The 17,935-nt window shown below is 39.1% G+C and overlaps 1 long non-coding RNA gene across 2 annotated transcripts; it reads right to left on the bottom strand.

Moving 5' to 3' along the window:
• Nucleotides 1–1,906: 1,906 nt before the first annotated feature.
• LOC128850983 (uncharacterized) lies at nt 1,907–15,996 on the bottom strand. 2 transcript variants are annotated; one of them, XR_008448255.1, is made up of 3 exons: nt 15,862–15,996; nt 9,171–9,625; nt 1,907–8,665 (listed from the first exon to the last, which is right to left on the bottom strand). It is a non-coding gene; the product is annotated as an uncharacterized LOC128850983 (long non-coding RNA). The 2 variants fall into 2 exon arrangements; XR_008448256.1 differs by having other exon boundaries at nt 9,482–9,625.
• Nucleotides 15,997–17,935: the final 1,939 nt, after the last annotated feature.

Here is a 17,935-nt window from a genome sequence, read left to right as displayed (position 1 = left end):
AAGCCCCATACAGGAATTTCTTCCCCTCTTTTCCAAAAACCCACATGGCAAATGGAGCTGCCCCATCTGCAAAAGGGATGGTCTGTTCTAAGGCGAGGTGCATCTATCTTATGAGGAGTTATGTGATCATCCTCGAAAAGAGAAAAAGGTCTGAAAGGCAAATAAGCGCAAGGTTTTCATTTTGTTATTCCTAGTGCTTACCTGATATCGTGTAGGATGTGCTTGTGAATAATCCATTTGTACAAAAATAACATCGTTAATCTTAGAAGTACTTCTTTTCCCAGTGATATCAGCAAGAAAGCAGCTGGTTGCTGTGTTTTCATTTTAAACTTGCTTCACCACAGAGTGTATTAGACTCTACTGGAGAACCATGTAATCGCTTATTACTGAACTCTTTGGTCTTGTCTCTCTGTCTCCTTCTGCTAAGTTTTGTTACGTTCTTTGCCATGTCATTTCTAAAAGTAGACTAAAAACACTTTGGAGAAGCAACCAAATTATCTGATTTTTATCAAGAGATGCTCTGAGAGAACATAAAACTCTCTCAAAAACAAAATAAAAACAACTGCAACTGCAGCTGGAAATAAGGAGAAAATATCATTGCAATAAACACTCAGTAAGACTGATCTTTTTTTTTAAAGACCTACAAGAACATATTCTGATGTGGCAATTTTCTTACACGATAGCAGGAGGAATTTTAGCTATTTTGCACATGCTTGAAGAATGTATTGAAACCATAACTTTTGTCTGTATACTTAGATTAGACGTACCTGAAGCATATAGAACTGGGAGGAATTCTAGGTCTAGCCATTCTTTCCTGTTAGCACTTCTTCCAACCTCTGACCTCCATGACTCAGAAATACAAATTAGGTCTCTAAATCATTGCTACGGTACAAATGCTTTTGCTTGCCATGAGCGGACTAGGAGTACAGTCCAGCTAACCCATCTCTCACCGCCTTTGTGGGTCACACTGGAGTAGAATCAACGTGGAAAAGAAAAGCTTGGAAAGCAAAGGAAAGACTGAGGCTATGGAACAGAAAACAAAGGAATAGGCAAAAATGAACCTGAGAATGCGTTTTGTAGAAATAAAGAAGAGCAGATGGAACACGGGAGAGACAGTGTAGACATGACAGTTGTAAACAGCTGTTATTTGGGGAGCAACACACAACAGTGAGAAGAGAGATTAAAAGAAATTGGAATTACATAACTGAGAATTATACAACATAAAAATATAATTTGTCATTTCAGTCACAGGTGTGTAAGGTTCTAATAATAAATGCAGTTTCAGCTGCTCTATTTTAAGAGGTATGTAATAATCCTTATGAGAATGCACGTTTAAAAATTCTGTTAACTGTAATAGCATGAAAAAATGTGAAATGCTATACTATTTCTCATATATGTATATGAGAAATATATATATAAGAAATACATATAGTTCTCATATGTATCATACATATACATCACCTGCCACTTTCAAATCTATGAAGTCCTTTCCAGCCTGTCATATTTACTCCACAAGTTTGAAAAAGAGTTGGACATTTATCACTAAATGTGTGTTAAAGTATGTTATAAACTCTTGGGGAAAGGTATGAGGAGAAGAGGATGTCTTCCTAATGATGGTAAATGTAGAAGCACAGCTGAGATAGAATATGAAGGTGTATTTCCTTTATTTTTTTCTATGAGAAGAAAAATTAGAGAGGGAAAGGAAAGAAACAAAACAAAAGGAAGGGAAGAAGTGAAAGGAGAGGGAAAGAAGAGGAGAGGAAGGAAAGAAAGAAGGAGGAAAGTAACTAAGGGAGGAAGAGAGAGAGGAAGGAAGGAAGGAAGGAAGGAAGGAAGGAAGGAAGGAAGGAAGGAAGGAAGGAAGGAAGGAAGGAAGGAAGGAAGGAAGGAAGGAAGGAAGGAAGGAAGGAAGGAAGGAAGGAAGGAAGGAAGGAAAGAAGGAAGGAAGGAAGGAATACACTGTAACTGAGGTCATAAAATGGTTAGGAGGCCTGGAGGTCTGGTTTATAAGCAAATGTATAGGTCGTTAAGGAAGAATAAATCAGCTTGTAAAGTGCCAACATGGCACAGAATAAATGTTGTGAATTGCAGCCTTGTTGGTACAGATAATGAATGAGAGGAACTGCACAACTAGGATTTTTTTCTCTGCAGCTGTCAGGTACATAATGATTGTGTGTATGGCTGCTGTATCCACAAAACAGCATTGAAAACTCATCAGAATGGCCATTTATGTATTATGTTAAATAGTTCTTGGGTGAAAAATACACAGGGTCCAAGAGGACTGGACCAAAAAAAACTTGACACACTGCTTCTGCTTGAGTGCCCTGTTTGGGAGATTGATGGCTGAGGGAAGAGATGCTGGAGATTAGAATTTAGTTTGCAGGATCATTAAGGTCAAAAAGTCAGAGAAGCATGGTGCTCTTTGAAAAAGTCAACTGCAATCCTTCCCGGATGTATATCTACTTAGTGAAGAAGTAGACAGGGGCTGGATATGGTCTTGAGGGTTTGTGCAGCTTCATTGCTAGCATGACTTGTAGGACAGTTTAGGTCTGTGATGACAACCACCATCATAAACCATGTGCCACTGTAGTGTTGTGGACAAGGACTGTTCCCAGCAAATGATAGGGAAAAGACGCATTGGGGAGGATGATAAGGAAAGAGCTTGATTCTGTAAGGCCAGTAGTTGCTCATTAGTACCAGTCTAGAACATGATGTTAAATGTTCTTTGCTAGTAGTTGCCTTAACTGGAGTCCTATACAATCACAATCTCTTACTGAGTGACTTGCAGTTCCTTATAGGAGCACCATGCCTTCAGTTCTCAGGGCAACTTCAGTTCATCATAGGACTGTATCTTGAGGTTTTCTGAGTAAATTCTCATGACAGCTTTTATTTTTTATTCCACTGTTTGTCACAGAAGGAGAAATAGGGCGATGCCCTTCTCTCTTAAGAGGGAAGCAGCAATACGTTTATTGATATAAAGCAGAGATTGAACAAAGTTTGGTAATAAATGCAACGGTGATTTACAAGGTTTGAAGGCAAGATATGCTTGATTATATACTGCACAGAGGACAGGGTCAGATAAGAACTCAGAAAGACCTTCCATTCGAGTGGTGATGCTCAGAGAGGACCACCTTGCATTCTAAACCCCTCCTCAGAGAGAGTCTAGGTGTGACTGGATCCAGTCTTAGTCTCAGACTTGGTCAACAGTTCATGTCTAAAGACTTATATATGCGCCATCAATTCCTTTATACCTCTTAGGTAAGGTCACAATGTTGCTATGCATTTATTCCCAATTCACTTACCAATGGTCTGTTGCGGTAAGGATTCTCTCAGCCTCTAGGAGTAACCTTGAGAACCGTCCGGTTCAAGAAGAGATCCCAATGGCAGACAGCCGTCATTTCAGGAAAGCTCAAAGGGTTCCTGGACTCCTCACTATTTATGGAGTAAGATGACTGACTCATAGTTATTTTTACATACCAGCTGCAGGTGCCAGTTTCTTCCAGATTTGCCTTGAGTTGGACCCTGACCAGCGCTGTGGCCAGGTGAATGCATTACCATAGATTAGCCCTTGGCTGTTGTGTTGTTATCTGTCTGCTCTGAAATCACCATGAGGTGAATGCACGCATCATGACCATCACCAAGCATGGTGATCACCACTGGTGGTTATCGTTTGATTATAAGTTACACAAGAAGGTCGGGCTGAGGTGGGAGACAGCACACCATCACACTATTTCCTACAACATTTGATGACAGAGAAACAAAGGAAAAGGATGCTGGTAGTGGGATGTTTTGAAGCTAAGCTACTTATGTTTTAGCCAATGAAGTGATTAGATTGCCTTTCCAGATGAAAACAGTCCTGGAAAAGGAGAAAATGCATTTAACCCTCTAGTTGATGAAGGTGTCATTTGCATGTTTTGTATTAGCCAAGATTATTTCTGATTTAAAGAAAAAATAATTTGGCAAGTGGCTTTAACTCAATTTAGTCATCACATATGGTATTTTCACATTTAAAAAAGACTAATTAATAACAGTTGTCATTTAAAGAGCAACTGCTTTACAAAAATACGTTTCTCCATAGATTTCCATAATGACTTTTACTATTGCTAGACTAGAACACAACCTAAATACCTAAATATTTCATTGCTTGATAGACTAAGCTTCATTTGAGCTGTTCCAGTCCATTATGCAAATTGTATCACATTAAACAAAATCTATTGATACTTATTTAACTGGAAGATGACAGCATCTCTTATTAGCTACTTAAAGCCAGACTAACAGTTGAAAAATATTAGTTCGAGAGCTATACAAACAAAAAATTTGCAAATCAAAAGAATCCTGCTTAGTTGTAGAGATATTACACCGAACTTCAACCCACAAACAACAATAATGTTAGTGAGTAATTAATGCAACAGACAAAATCAGGACTACAATATTCTATTCCCAATTCAGCTACTGACTCACAGTGTGATTTTGCTCATTTATCACCTATAAAATGGAAAATGCGATAATGATAATGACAAGGATAATAATACCTACAGGAAAGAAGTGCTAGGAGTCTTAATGTTTGAAGAGGGTTTTGAGATAAAACTGCTATATAAACACAGAGTATAATTAACAAGGGACTACAAGCTTGCACGGTTTGTACATTCTTTGGGCTTTTAAAATTAAAGACAGGCGAACTCTGTATATCTGATAGGCTGCAAGTCCTCTGTTTTAAGAAATTTATTGGGAAATTATTATGTTTCACAGTTGCCACTACATTCTATTGGACTCAGGATTTTAAGACTTAACTATTTGCCAGTCACTAACACGAGAAACTTTAACGACCATTCAGAATAATCTTGTCACTGTAACTGCTGGCTACAGCATGTCTCATTTTATTCACTTCTTTCTAGATATGTGTAACCATGCATTTATATGAAAGGCAGGAGAACATGATCATGTGATCAAAGAGAAGTTCGGTGCTTTAGAGAAAGCTGAATTTGTGCAGCATGGGTGAACTTAAGCACCTTCTTCTATTATAAATCATCACAGTCAAAGTCTCTAAAAACGGTCACGTAAAACCTTAACGATCATTTTTCTGACCAGTACTCTGAGTACGGTGATATCCTTCTACTTGTTGAAAGCCTTCAAAAATAATGGATTGCATTAGAACAGAAACCTAGTAAAAATATGGATAAGACAGTTTGGAAAGGTGAAATATTGTTTGCTGAAAGGCAAATGAAACAGTCGTTTTGGAAAGGTAATATTAGCAGACAAAATTAGAATAAGAATGAAAAGCAAATGTATAGATTACAGAACTCTGGAGACGACAGCACAATATTGCTCTGTGGAACAGGTCAAAGGCATCTGCAGAGGTTCAACAGCCTCTTTCTTCTATATAATCAAATAGAATTTTAACAAATTAAATCAGCTTAATAAAAAGAACAGTCTGTAAGTAATCTTTGTGCGCAAACAAATGATTAGTGCAGTGGAGCAGCAAAACGGTCATCTATTAATAGCTTGTTTTGTAGGAAAAATTAGACAGGACTAGGTTTGTGTAAAACTGGCAGACTATAGGAACATGAAGAGTGAAGTGATATTAAAAATATTTGTGTAAGCATACATGAGTCTGAAAGCTTAGCCAGTACATGACATTACAAATCCATCTCTATTTTTCTCAAAAGCTTAGCAAAACCTCAGAATATCATGGAACAGAAAAGGTTTTAATTCAGGGCCGAATGAAATCTGCTTGATTCTTCTAAGCTAGTTAATTTTCATTATTACTTATTATGTTACAATGCTAAAAGTCTCCACCAAGTCAACACCATGACGCTGGCACACTAAAGAGGGATCACACTCTGCAAGTGCGCAATTCAATTAAAGAACCAGTGAGTAAAGCCATTTAGTTAAGGCCACAGAAAAGGTCAGTGGCAGAAGCAGAGCAGTCCCTGTATTGCAGCATCTGTGAAGGAAACACAGAGCATAAAGACAACACTTAACAGCATAAACTGGTAGGCCATCCCAAATCTAAGAGAGGCTATAAAGCTGGGAATGTTTCGCAATCATTTTCACTGCCCTGCAGTCTTAGCTCACACTGCCCAGCTCATCTCTGGATAGTAAGGTTGCCGGAGTGGCATCCTCATTTCACAAGAGTGAGTTGGTTGGCAGAGCTATTCCCACAAAGAAACATCTCCACGCTGTTATATAATGTTTCAGAGATGGAGAACAGTGAGCTGGTGGCAGGGAATAAATGCATAGGGTCCCAGCGAGAGTTAGAGTGAGGGAAGAACAGGGCAGGCAGCAGGCATAGCACTCAGTGTTGCTAGATTTCTCCCTGCTGAAAGATTTCATTTTGTGGCAGAGTCCTCAAAAAGCTCACATTTATGTAGAAAGGAACACATATAGATTGTTGCAGTTTTCCTCTTTAAAAAAAAAATCAAAAAAAAAAGTCCAAATGCTATTGGGCAATTATGACTAAATAACAAAGATCAGGAGGAAGTGTATTTTATGGAGACATTATTCTTCCACTGCCTGTTGTAGTCTTCTTGAACATCCGTATGAGCTGCTCAGCACCAGTTTTAGCATCAGGCTACATAATGCATGGACTAGGGGTGTTTTTCTGTTCTTAATTGAGCAGAAAGTACTGCATGTCTCTGATTTGTTACTGAGGTTACTGGAGAGTAGAATCTTGGGAGAGCTTTCTGAGGACAGCAAATGGGATAAACCCAGATAGAAATGATGTAAAACATGAGATAGAAAACCACATAACTTTTGTGGGTAGAAGAAAGAGCCATTTTTGACGTTGTCCTGAACACAATGTTTGCTAGAATTTCTGCCTGTGGATCAGTGAGGACTATGGGAACCCACGAGGGCTCCCAATCCCCCACGTTAAGAACAGCAATTCCTTTATTTGTATCTGAGATAAGAGTTCATACTGTTTACTCCTCAGAAACCCTTTGCCATTTTTGGTTTCATGCATTAAAGTCACTTTGATGTGTATTACTCATAACAACAAGGAAACCATTCCTCTGTTTCCAGAGATCATCCAGAAACACAGAGAAGGGTTGCAATGAAAGCTACAGACAGTGCTGTTACGGCGCATCAGATGATTGTTTCATGCAATATTGATCTTGGCATTGCTTCAGCTCAGAAAATGGGAGATCTTTTTTTTTTCAGCATCATTTCGCCATGACCCTCTTTGTCTTAGAAAAGCTGAGTAGGAAGCACAGAAGTATCAGTGTCAATGGAGCACATTTGTTTGTGAGGATGGCTGGGCAGCATCCAAATGAACATAGTCAATATTTTACAATAAAAAGCCTTACACAAGATTCACTGCCCCTTCCTTCTATCCAGGCTGATGGTATCCTTTTACTTCGTCACAGATAAGACATTTTGCTCTTCTTTCTGCAAGCCTCATTCACCTTCTTCCTACAGTCCTTGACAGGCAGCTGGCCTGACTGCCTCCATCAGTGCCACTGCTGAGACTCTGCAGGAGTTTCCAGGTCCTGTATCTAAGCTCAGATCCCTAGAATGTGAACAGAAGAGGTGCGTAGACTGGATGTGTCTTGTGCCCATTACTGGATCTCATCATTTCAGTGATAAACCCTCCGCTCTGGAAGTTTTGTCTCTGAAACCTCGGATATACTTCAGATTTGTTGAGTTGTAGAGGAATAAGGTTTGTGATTTCAAGATAGTGGAGTCAGACAGATCAAATCACACTGGGGCATACAATCCATGCATGTATGGGCTCAAGGGAATATTAACTGGTTTTGCAGCTAAACAATACATACACAGTATTTTACATGTAGTCTTTAAATGTCCTAAAATGCTCATAACCAAATAAAGCACTGAAAGCATTAGCTACCTGATTCGAGATTCCCTTCATGGCCTGCTGAAATGCTTTATTAGCTTCTTGTCAGGATAGAAGCCAGCCACGTGGGGAGCTGCTTAGCCTCCAGTGCAGTGCTGCTCTTGCACTTTTAATTACTATTACCACTATGGAAATGCCATTTGGCATATTTCTGCATAAGTAACTAATGGCTCCAAGGATGTTCGCTTACTTGTTCTTCAGCTCTAACAACTTACTTCATTTTCTGAAAACTATTTATCCTCTTTTTAGCTCTTTGCATATGTAACCTGATGATCTATTTAGACTTAGGCTTTCTCTTGTCAGTGTACCTACTGAATGACCCCTCTGGTTTCCGAGCCAGCATCAAGATTAAATGAGCAAATGGAACAAAGTTTGCACTGCCGTATTCTGGTCTCGCCATCTTGCTTCGCAGTGCCTGCTCATCACTCGTATCCTAAACATAAGGCAGATTTCTCAGCATTTTCAACTTACTTCCTTTACGGATGGTATTTCTCAGGTTGTCAGTTCCACATCATCTCCAAAACCGAACATCTTGTTCTACATTTCCTTCTGTAAGATATCTGCTGTCTCCTATATATAGCAGAAACAGAACAGGCTCAACATATTCCCACTTGTCACTCTTATCCCTCTGTCTTTCTCTAGCCCTATGCCCCATTTACCGTCTCTGATTTCTGCTATCAAACCAACACAGTATTTCAACATTGGTATTCGTTACCTTTTCAAAAGACTCTCTCGGTGGGCATTGATGTCTATCCAGAATTCTTTGTGAAGGATGCCCAAACATTCAACCTGTTCCATTCTCACTTTCCTCACCTGGGAGAGATTAATCAAGATGGTTAAATTGAACAACTTTTATCAGCCTGTGCTGAGAGTTGCTAACTGATCTGTGTCTGTCCAAGTGTTCACTATTTGCCCCTCTCCAGCTTTCCCAAGTCTTAGATTGAAAGCCAGAAAAAGGGTCTGCAGTTGCCACTTCTCTTAATTCTTTTTTTTTAATCTGAGAAGCCAAAGTAGATATCTCCGTTCTCTAAGTACAGTAGGCTCAATCTTCAGCTGGCGTCAGATCAATAGAGCTGCACTGCTGCTTTTAGCCTAGTGAAAGTTTTCTGTGTCTTCAGCTTCTTGTACACCTATCACTGTAGAATCTGAGATCTGCGAATAGCTCATAACACTTTTGTCAAGGTACCATTTGTTACTGAGTGCACACCTGCTCCTTGCTGAACTGAAAACCAACATGCACTAACTTCAGTTCTGTGAAAGTAGTTTGAGTTAACACATTTTTTATCTTACAGACAGGAAAGGCTAAGAGCATACATACACACTTATGAAGGCTCAGAGGATGAATGGTAATTTATAAAGTGACAGGACTCGATTACATTCAGTTAGTGTCTGTACTTTATAAGCATAGTACTCTGTCTCTTTTGTTTCCATTGGGAAACCTAAATCCTGTATCAAAGTGCCCTCTTGGAGTTCTGGCTGGCTCTGGCTGCATTTCCAGTCCTTCAGTCTTCATAGATTTTAACCACCGCAGGTTTCTTGAAGCGCATGTAGCACACAGCATGAATCCTCCATTTTGCTTTTTTTTTTAATGTATTTTCCTCATACAGTTTTCTTAATAAAATCTTTTACCTTTGGGTACCAGAAGATACAAATGAATACTCTCTCTGAAGTGCTGAAGTCTATGCTTGACTCTGATGCAGAGGCGAAGGCAACATGGCAGGCACCTTAGCTTCCTTTTCTGTCTACAAATGTCAAAACTCCACAGCTGATTGTCTGTAATGGAATTAAAAAATATGTTCACTGTGTATTAGTTAACATATGAACTTAGACTATGAGTATGTTTCTTATTGTAGATGAGGTCTTATTTTTCTCCAGAGCACTCCAGATAATGTAGCAACCCTTCATCTCTGCAGCTGTTCCTCCCAAGTGCAGGCCAAAGGAAATGGCTTGGGAAACATACGTGATCATACTTTGGATGCCCACAGAATATACTGTAAAAAGGATGTTCTTCATAGTGGGAATGCCAGTCGGGTGATACCCCATGAGCAGAGTGAGGAAGAGGGACATTTTTTTGGCCTCTCCAAATCTGACCTTGCTGGAGACCAGCTTGGTTTCAAGCATCCCAGTGAGAGACCAGCTACTCAAAACAGAGCTCGGGCATCACCTCTAGCTACACCAGAGGGACAAATGTTTGAGCAACTGCTTGCTCAGCTCACACTAGCATTTGCTAGAATTTCAGGCTGTGGACCATTTACTATGTACCAGGCTAGAGAATTTTCACCTTTCCTGTTCTGGAAGTAACATTAACTCTGCTGGCAATGCTCGGATCCCCTTTCTGATAGTCAATTTACCTGAAATGCTTTTTCTTTGTTCCTGTCTCTGGCCTCTATTAGATTTCAGAGGTTTGATGAGATTTACTAGGAAATATAATCCTGTCAGGAGACCATGCTGCCTGTTGGTTTTACCTGAAGAATTTAAGGGTGCCAAGAAGGGTCTCCCTCTACATGTGTACACATGTGATTTCAGTTATTTGCATTTAAAGCAACTTCTGGGGGCTCATTTACTCACAATCCTCTAGCTGTTTTCTCAATTGATTGAATCAGTGTTCTGTGGAGCCTAGAATATTTTTACCACTTTAATTTCCACTTGTGAAGATAATTTGGATGTTACTTCTGAATGTTCACTTTATAAGCTGCAGTTATACCGCTGTTATATGTCTTAAGATATATCCTGTTTTATGCATTGCTGTTTACAACCTCCTTGGAAGCTTAAACTTCAAGATATTTGCTGACCTAAATGCATTTCTTTCTGATTATAAAATACATGTTGTTTTACGATGCTATGATTACTTACATCTGTTGGGCTTTAACGAACTTGCGGCGATTAAAGGAGGAATCAGGTTTTTCATTGCATAAAAAGTATAGCCAGGACTATAACAGTTAATGCTAACAACAGTGGAAGGAGGAGATGTTAAATGTCATGTCTTAAAGCAATCTAGCTTTCAGAGATTAGAATAATACTGAACATGTGGGCTATATGATCTGCCTACTGCACAGTTCGTAACGCTTACATCTGAATCACCTTGTACCACCGACTGCAGGAGACTGACAATAGTTCTGATCCCTGCTCTCAGCTTTTTTTAGGGTCCAACTACCTCTTTGGAGAAAGCAACATATGCAAAACACAGAAGCAGTGCAAGCACCTTATGCACTTTACCCTCTATCTTGTCGTACAATTCACGTATCTCACTGACACAAATGGGTCAGAAAAACTCCCAAGCAGATTGTCAGACTGAAGTAGGGTCTAGTATGACTCCCTGTTTCTGCCTGTAAGAATATTTCACAAGGGTGCTGGTGGTTGATATGGTTTGCAAATAGCAAAGAGAGTAGCAAAGAGAGTTTATTTCTGATTTGGGAGAAGACCTTTGAACTGCCAATTGATAATGCAAAGGAAGTGTTACAGCCAGTTAGTTAACTTCCTTTGACCTTGGTTTCAACACAGAGGAAAATATCTGGGTCTGATCAGCCAAAAATTACACAGCCTGAACTCAGATTCTGCTTTGATCTTCCTTCGATCATACACTCACCATGCAAAATGAACTCACTTGTATTTAGGGTTTAACAGCAGAACAGAGAAACAGATACAATGAACCAGAGGTGGGCAACACATTGTACCATTTCTAATTAATAAGCAGTTCGATTCAGATAAGTATATATAGAGAGATATATAGGCGTTAATGGAAATGAACATATGTAATTTAAAAGACCATGACACAAAAAATTATTTTCTACTATCTTTGAAAGCCAAGGCTCTAGTCTGTCTTGATTGACTGTCTGCCATTTATTTAGATAGCGTTGCTGCAGTGGGTACTTTCCTTAGTTCTACACCCTGTCCTTCCCACATCAGGGTACAACTGAGCAAGATGTTAATCCGCTTCTGAATTATCAAAGTAAAGCCATCACTTTTCCATTCTAGCTAAAGCCACCGTTAAACGTGGCTTCTCACTCTCAGATTATCAGTGAGCTCAGGAGGGGCTAAGTGCATTTTTTTGCTCTTACAGCTCTTATTTTGTGAGACACTAGAAAGGAAAAATAATTTAGTAACAGTAGTAAGTTTTCCTGGATGGATGGTGAGGTAAATGAGAAGCCATCACTCAGAGAATGTCTGTCATGTCTCGAAGCCACAAACCCAAAACAAAGCATGACATATTGACAGTCTGAGAGAGTTGGGTTGTTCAGCCTGGAGAAGAGAAGGCTCCGAGGAGATGTTATAGTGACCTTCCAGTACCTGAAAGGGGTTTACAAGAAAGCTGGAGAGGGGCTGTTCACAAAGGCTTGTGGTGATAAGATCAGGGGGAATGGGTATAGACTGGAGAGGGGCAGATTTAGGCTAGTCATAAGGAAGAATTTCTTCACCATGAGAGTGGTGAGGCACTGGAACATGTTGTCCAGGGAAGTTATGGCTGCCCCATCCCTGGAGGTGTTCAAGGTCAGGTTGGATGAGATCTTGAGCAACCTGATACATGATACAAACCATTCTTCCTGGATTCCCTGAAAGCTGCTATAACATTCATCACAAATTATTTTGCAAACTCTTGAGATTTAGAAGGAGCAGTGATGGCCAGACAGTACCATCATATAGTTAGAATAACACACTACACATGGAGGTATTAAAGAGAGGAAGCAGACAACTACTCCTTTATCTGCGCTTCTTCACCCAATACTGAGCAGAAAAGCAAATGTTGCACTGTGGCAGCATTCATAAAAGGAAGAAAAAGGTCTTACTAATTACAATGCTTAACATTTAGCTTCTAACCCTGGCAAATATGGTAGAAGAAGTCTTAAGAAATAGTCACTTCATTTGCAGAGAATAATGCAATGATGATGAATAACGGGCAAGATTTATGAAGAATAGATCTTGCCTGACAAAGCTAACAATTTTTTTTTTATGGAATTACTGAATTAATGGATGAATGGAACAGACTAACTGTAATACTCTTGGATTTAAGCCCTATTTTTTTGAAGAACGGATCTGATCATCCTCTTGCTCAAAGCCAAGCAGCTATACTGAATAAAACTGGAGAGCATGAGAATAGAAGGTACTTTTCTATGTTTCGCAAAAACACCCTCAAAAAGCTCAACTAAACCTGTTTGTGCAAAAGAAAAAAATTGTCATTTGGTCTGAAGTCTGGAATGAAGGACCAAAACAAGGCTTACAAATGCAAACATATGATAGAATACCAGCTTGTAGGGAGGACAGATAAATAGTTAAGGATCAGTCTGAGGTCTTACTTTATTTAATACTTCCAGTAATGAGCTAGAAAGAGGATTAAACCATGTAATAATGAAATTCACAGGTGATACTAAATTGAGAAGAGACAAGAAAAAGAGGGAGGCCAGAGATATAGGAAAGAGGGATTAGAGTAATTAGTAACACAGGCCAAAAATAACAAAACAGGAATAACCTTGGAAAAACACAGTGAAGGGCATCTGCACAAGGGAAAGGAAAATCAGTGTGAAAGATGGTTTATGTGAGCAGAAGGTTCTTGGATGACAGAAACTTGATAAGAACTAAGAGGACAAAACCCAGCAAGTAGCTTTCAAGCTTCTAAGATATATAGTTGTAGAAAAGGGCAATGTAATTTGTATGTGTGTGTACAAAGACGCAGCAACACAGAGCAGCAAAATGTGCTCTCTGCAAGACCGAGGTGTAACGCATGGGGGATATTTCTTCATTCCTAGCGAGATTTTCACAGATCACAGGGGAGTTTGAAGAACCACAGCACAAATAAAAGCACTAGAGGAGCTGGTGCTGAAGGAGTAATAAAATTAGAAATGCATAGGGTGAGCAGTGACCAAGAATGAGACACAAACATTGAGAAGGTGCAGTCATCAAGCAAGAAAAGAATGGAAATAGAGGAAGGAATAGTAATAAAAAGTCATCAAGAAAATGGTTATGCGAGGGACCCAGGGGACTTCTTTTATTTCTGGACCAATCTTACATCTTGGACTTGGCTAGAGATCCATGTGAGTCTTGGGTTGCTGAGTCTTTCTATTTCCCTCACGCTTTCAATTGTACCTCGGGCTCAATTCTTAGTGTCCTGGCTCTTCCTCCAATTGCCCTGGCCTTGTTCTCAAACAGTTCTATTGGCTCTAATCCAGGTATGCATGTTCTTTTTTTGAAATGCTATCCTGTAACATGGAGGTCAAATTTCATTCCCACCAGGACTTATTTCTGCAGGACCTATTCACTTCCTGGCAACACAGCACTTACAGCAATTTCTGCATCGGAATTATTTCAAACTCTCAAGAGATTTTTCTGGTTATTTCTCCTATAGACTTCACTGATGTTCTCTCCAAACCTATTGACAGCATGAGAGAAGATGCCGAATTTGTAGGTAAGGTTGTGTTCTTGATGAAATTAGGAACGAGAGTCTGGTGAAAAGAAATGGGTGAAAGTTCTAAATTATATTAAAATCTGTCATAAAATGTGCTAGAGAAAAGGGAAAATATACATAAAGAGGAAACTCATGGAGTGTTTGGCACAAGTCAGTAAACATAAGGGCTGGCAGAGTAGAAAAGGTAACCAAAGGGTCAAGACGGAGCCAAGGTCAAAGCAGACATGGAGAATTTTCTAAAGTATTAGGAATAACATTGGTAGGGTATGTTAAGAAAATGTTTTCTGTTCATCCTAAAATGTTCATACATTATTCTATCTTACCTCCTTTCTCTTGAGAGACAGCCTTTATGGTCACAGTACACATGAGGGGTCATATGTTTCATCTGCTGCAGAAAATACAAGCAGCATCCCTCTGACATTTTCTCAACTGGAAATGGCTCGCTACACTCACAATCCTCTGTTTATAGAATGAATTTTAATAAGCATCCTTTTTTTTCTATTGTTGCCCCCGATTGCTTCGATTTTATTGTGGCTTTCCTTTTGTTTTCATTTTCATGTTCTTTCCATTCTACTGCATTATGAATTCTCATTTTACGTGCTGAAAGTTAGAGCTACTGTACATATATTTAGAATACATGGGGGTGTATGTGGATACAGATATTAATAGATACGTGAGCATCACATAGCTCTCATTACTGTTCCAATATTATCAATTTTATTCACCGTATGTCATACTACACAGTTCTCACCTTCACTAACTTTAGATGTCTGTTTTTATGTGGTCCATTAAGAAATGACGTACAAATGTCTGATATTTGAGTATCCATGATACTTCTTGATTATATTTGTTGGCTCAAATGTGATGCAAAGAACTCAGTAATAAAAGAATATCAAACTAATGTGACCGAGATTACCTTTAAGAGGAAATTTTATGATAACTAAAACAATATCAACCTAAAGTTGTTTTGTCAGATTTATACAATAGCATGGACAATCTCAAAGAAAGTCACATTCTGATAATCAGAGAGAATTCATGTTCATTACTGTTCTGCAGCTTTTGTCCTTATTTGTACATCTTAACACCAAGAAAAAAATTGTCTACTGTCATCCAGTTCTTTGTAAATCATAGGATTTGAATACTTTGTTCTGTATGAATGATTGATGTCCATAAAATTAGCACATCTTGAATTTTAAAACTTCATTTTAGATTAAAACACTGAACAAAATGCAACATACTGACACAATTAGCAGGAAATAAAGTTTCCAGAATTCAACTGCATAAGTAAAAAGAAGAAAGTTAAAAAGCAGGAATAAATTCCCCTTTTAATATTATGTAAAATCTCACAGCCAGGCACTGTGTTTCATTTTGATCTCTGTGCACTGCACTTACAGTTCCATTTCCTGGTATTATAATCATTCATCCATTAATATTTCTCATCACTTTCTAAACCTCACACCAGATAAAATCAGCCTTTGAGGAACACCTCTAGAAAAACAGATATGGTGAATGCATAGAGCAAAGAGGGTTCCCCATACCACAATGCATATTCATAAAAGGAAGGAGGGACCAGCAGGATAACCCATATCCTCCAGCACCAGCATATACATACCCTTGCTCCGCAGGATGCAATCGCAGTCATGTATCACCCCCATTAAGATCCAGGCTGCCTATCTTAGATTGTCATGGAGACTGTTTCAAAGTCTTGCTGTGCTTCAGCAGCAGCAGCAGCAGAGGACAATAGCACTTGGTCTTAAATGGCTGGAAAGAAAGAAACGAAGCACAGTGGAAAAGGGAAGGAGCTGTGACTGAAAGGGATATGAGTACAGCAAGACACGTTTCAAACTATTGCAGAGGGCTAGAGGTGTAAGTTAGAGCAACCTTCCAGCTACTCCAATACTATTATGCCCTTGTATTTTTGCGTAGTTTCAATTAATTGTGCCTTCAAGATAAACAAAGGAAGAGCATTTTCAAAGATAGAACATTTCTCCTTTCTCCCCCAGAAGTTGAGATATCGGAGTGTCTTAGATTTAACATGTTAATTAGGAAACTATTTGGTTTATGATGTTTTGTCTGGTTTTCCATTCCTGTGGGAATTACAAACATACAGAGTATTGGAGTAAGTGACTTGGAACAAGAAGCAGGCAGAGACCCAGATAAGTAGAAGGCATTAAAAGAGTTGATTCTTTTGCAAGACTTCAGGCAAATAAGTGATTTGTAGAAGAATGAGGAGACAGCATTGTGTCAAATAGCAAATTTGCTAAGAATTGCAATTTACAGCCATCCACAAGCCATTCTCGAGTCAGGTCACTTCTCACAGGAAATGGGATTAAAAGGTAGAAGTGAGCAACATAAAATACAAAATAGTACAAACCAACTGGCTTTAATCACGTCTCAGAAAAAGGAGTCATCAGACCAAATTTTCACTGTAAGTGCAGTTAATAAAATAGTTAGAAGTATAAACCTCTGAAAAAAACTGGTCAGTGACCTGCCTGTCAAGAGTTATGCTCATATTACCACAAAAATCACAGCACCTCTCCAACGGCTGAGTAAAAACTTTGTGAGTGATACTTTAAAAATGCAAAGGACACCATCGTTCTCTAAATGGAAGTAAAAAGTTACAATGAAATTGAAGAGATAGTAGAGCAAGAGATGCTTCCACAAGATTCTTCCGCAGCATTTGGAGCAAACTTGCTGTAGGAGGGCGCTCCACTGTGCAAGAGACCAACACACTGGAAAATCATACTAAAAGTATAAATGAAATATTTTCCTTTGCAAATGAAGAGGAAGACATTGATGAGCAAACACACAATCTCATGGTAACCTGTGACCTGGAAAAATATTTAACTGTGGGCAAAGCAAAAGGAAAACAATTGCAAAGATAATTACTTTCAATGCTGTTTAGGAGACTAGAAGCCATATGAATTTAGGAGCCACATAGGACATCTGTGTGTGCCTCTCAGCTTGAGATGCTGAAACAGCCTGGCGAGAAACCACTGTTTGTATTCCCAGTGACCACCTGAACCAGCAGGCCACCATTCACACCAGTGCAAGCACTAGGTGACGTTGTACAGTGCCTTTACTTATGTGCAATACTGAATTCAGCTGAGATAGAAAATTCCACCTAATGAACAGACGGCTCATGATAAGGTCTACTGCCCTGAGCAGAAACGCTCTGGCTGGTATCTGCAGACTTCTGCAGTTTGCAGGACAAAAACCTTTTATTTGCACACAGATGAAGAGCAAGAAAAAGTAAGTAAGAAGCAGTTCTAGGATGCTGCATTTTGCACTCTCCATTTTCCATTCCCTGTGCTGGGCTAAGCAGCTGAAAGTAGGTTGTCATGTTTGAAAATTCAAAAGCTTGTTTATTTAACACTTTGCTGTGCTGTTTTCCATCCCTGGGAGCGCTGCCTTTGAAGACACTGCAGATCACAGAGTACAGTGGGGCAGCAAAAAAATGCTTTAAGCGAGAGGGTCAAATTTTCCATGTGAGATATTTCATTTAATTCTGAGACAGATTTCACTCTGTAGGCCTCTTCCCAAGAGGCCATTTTCTATATAAAATACATCACAAATCGCTCTAGTTTCTCTCATATGTACAAGATACCCAGTAAAACAAATAGCTGATTTATTCTTATGAGTCAAATAACTGTTCCAAATTATGTAGCAAATTGCCTTTAGTATAT

The sequence above is a fragment of the Cuculus canorus genome, chromosome 1 (assembly GCF_017976375.1).
Source record: "Cuculus canorus isolate bCucCan1 chromosome 1, bCucCan1.pri, whole genome shotgun sequence".
NCBI classification, from domain to species: domain Eukaryota; kingdom Metazoa; phylum Chordata; class Aves; order Cuculiformes; family Cuculidae; genus Cuculus; species Cuculus canorus.
The sequence above is the reverse complement of the archived record's forward strand: the minus strand, read 5'-3'. Positions and strand labels throughout refer to the sequence as shown.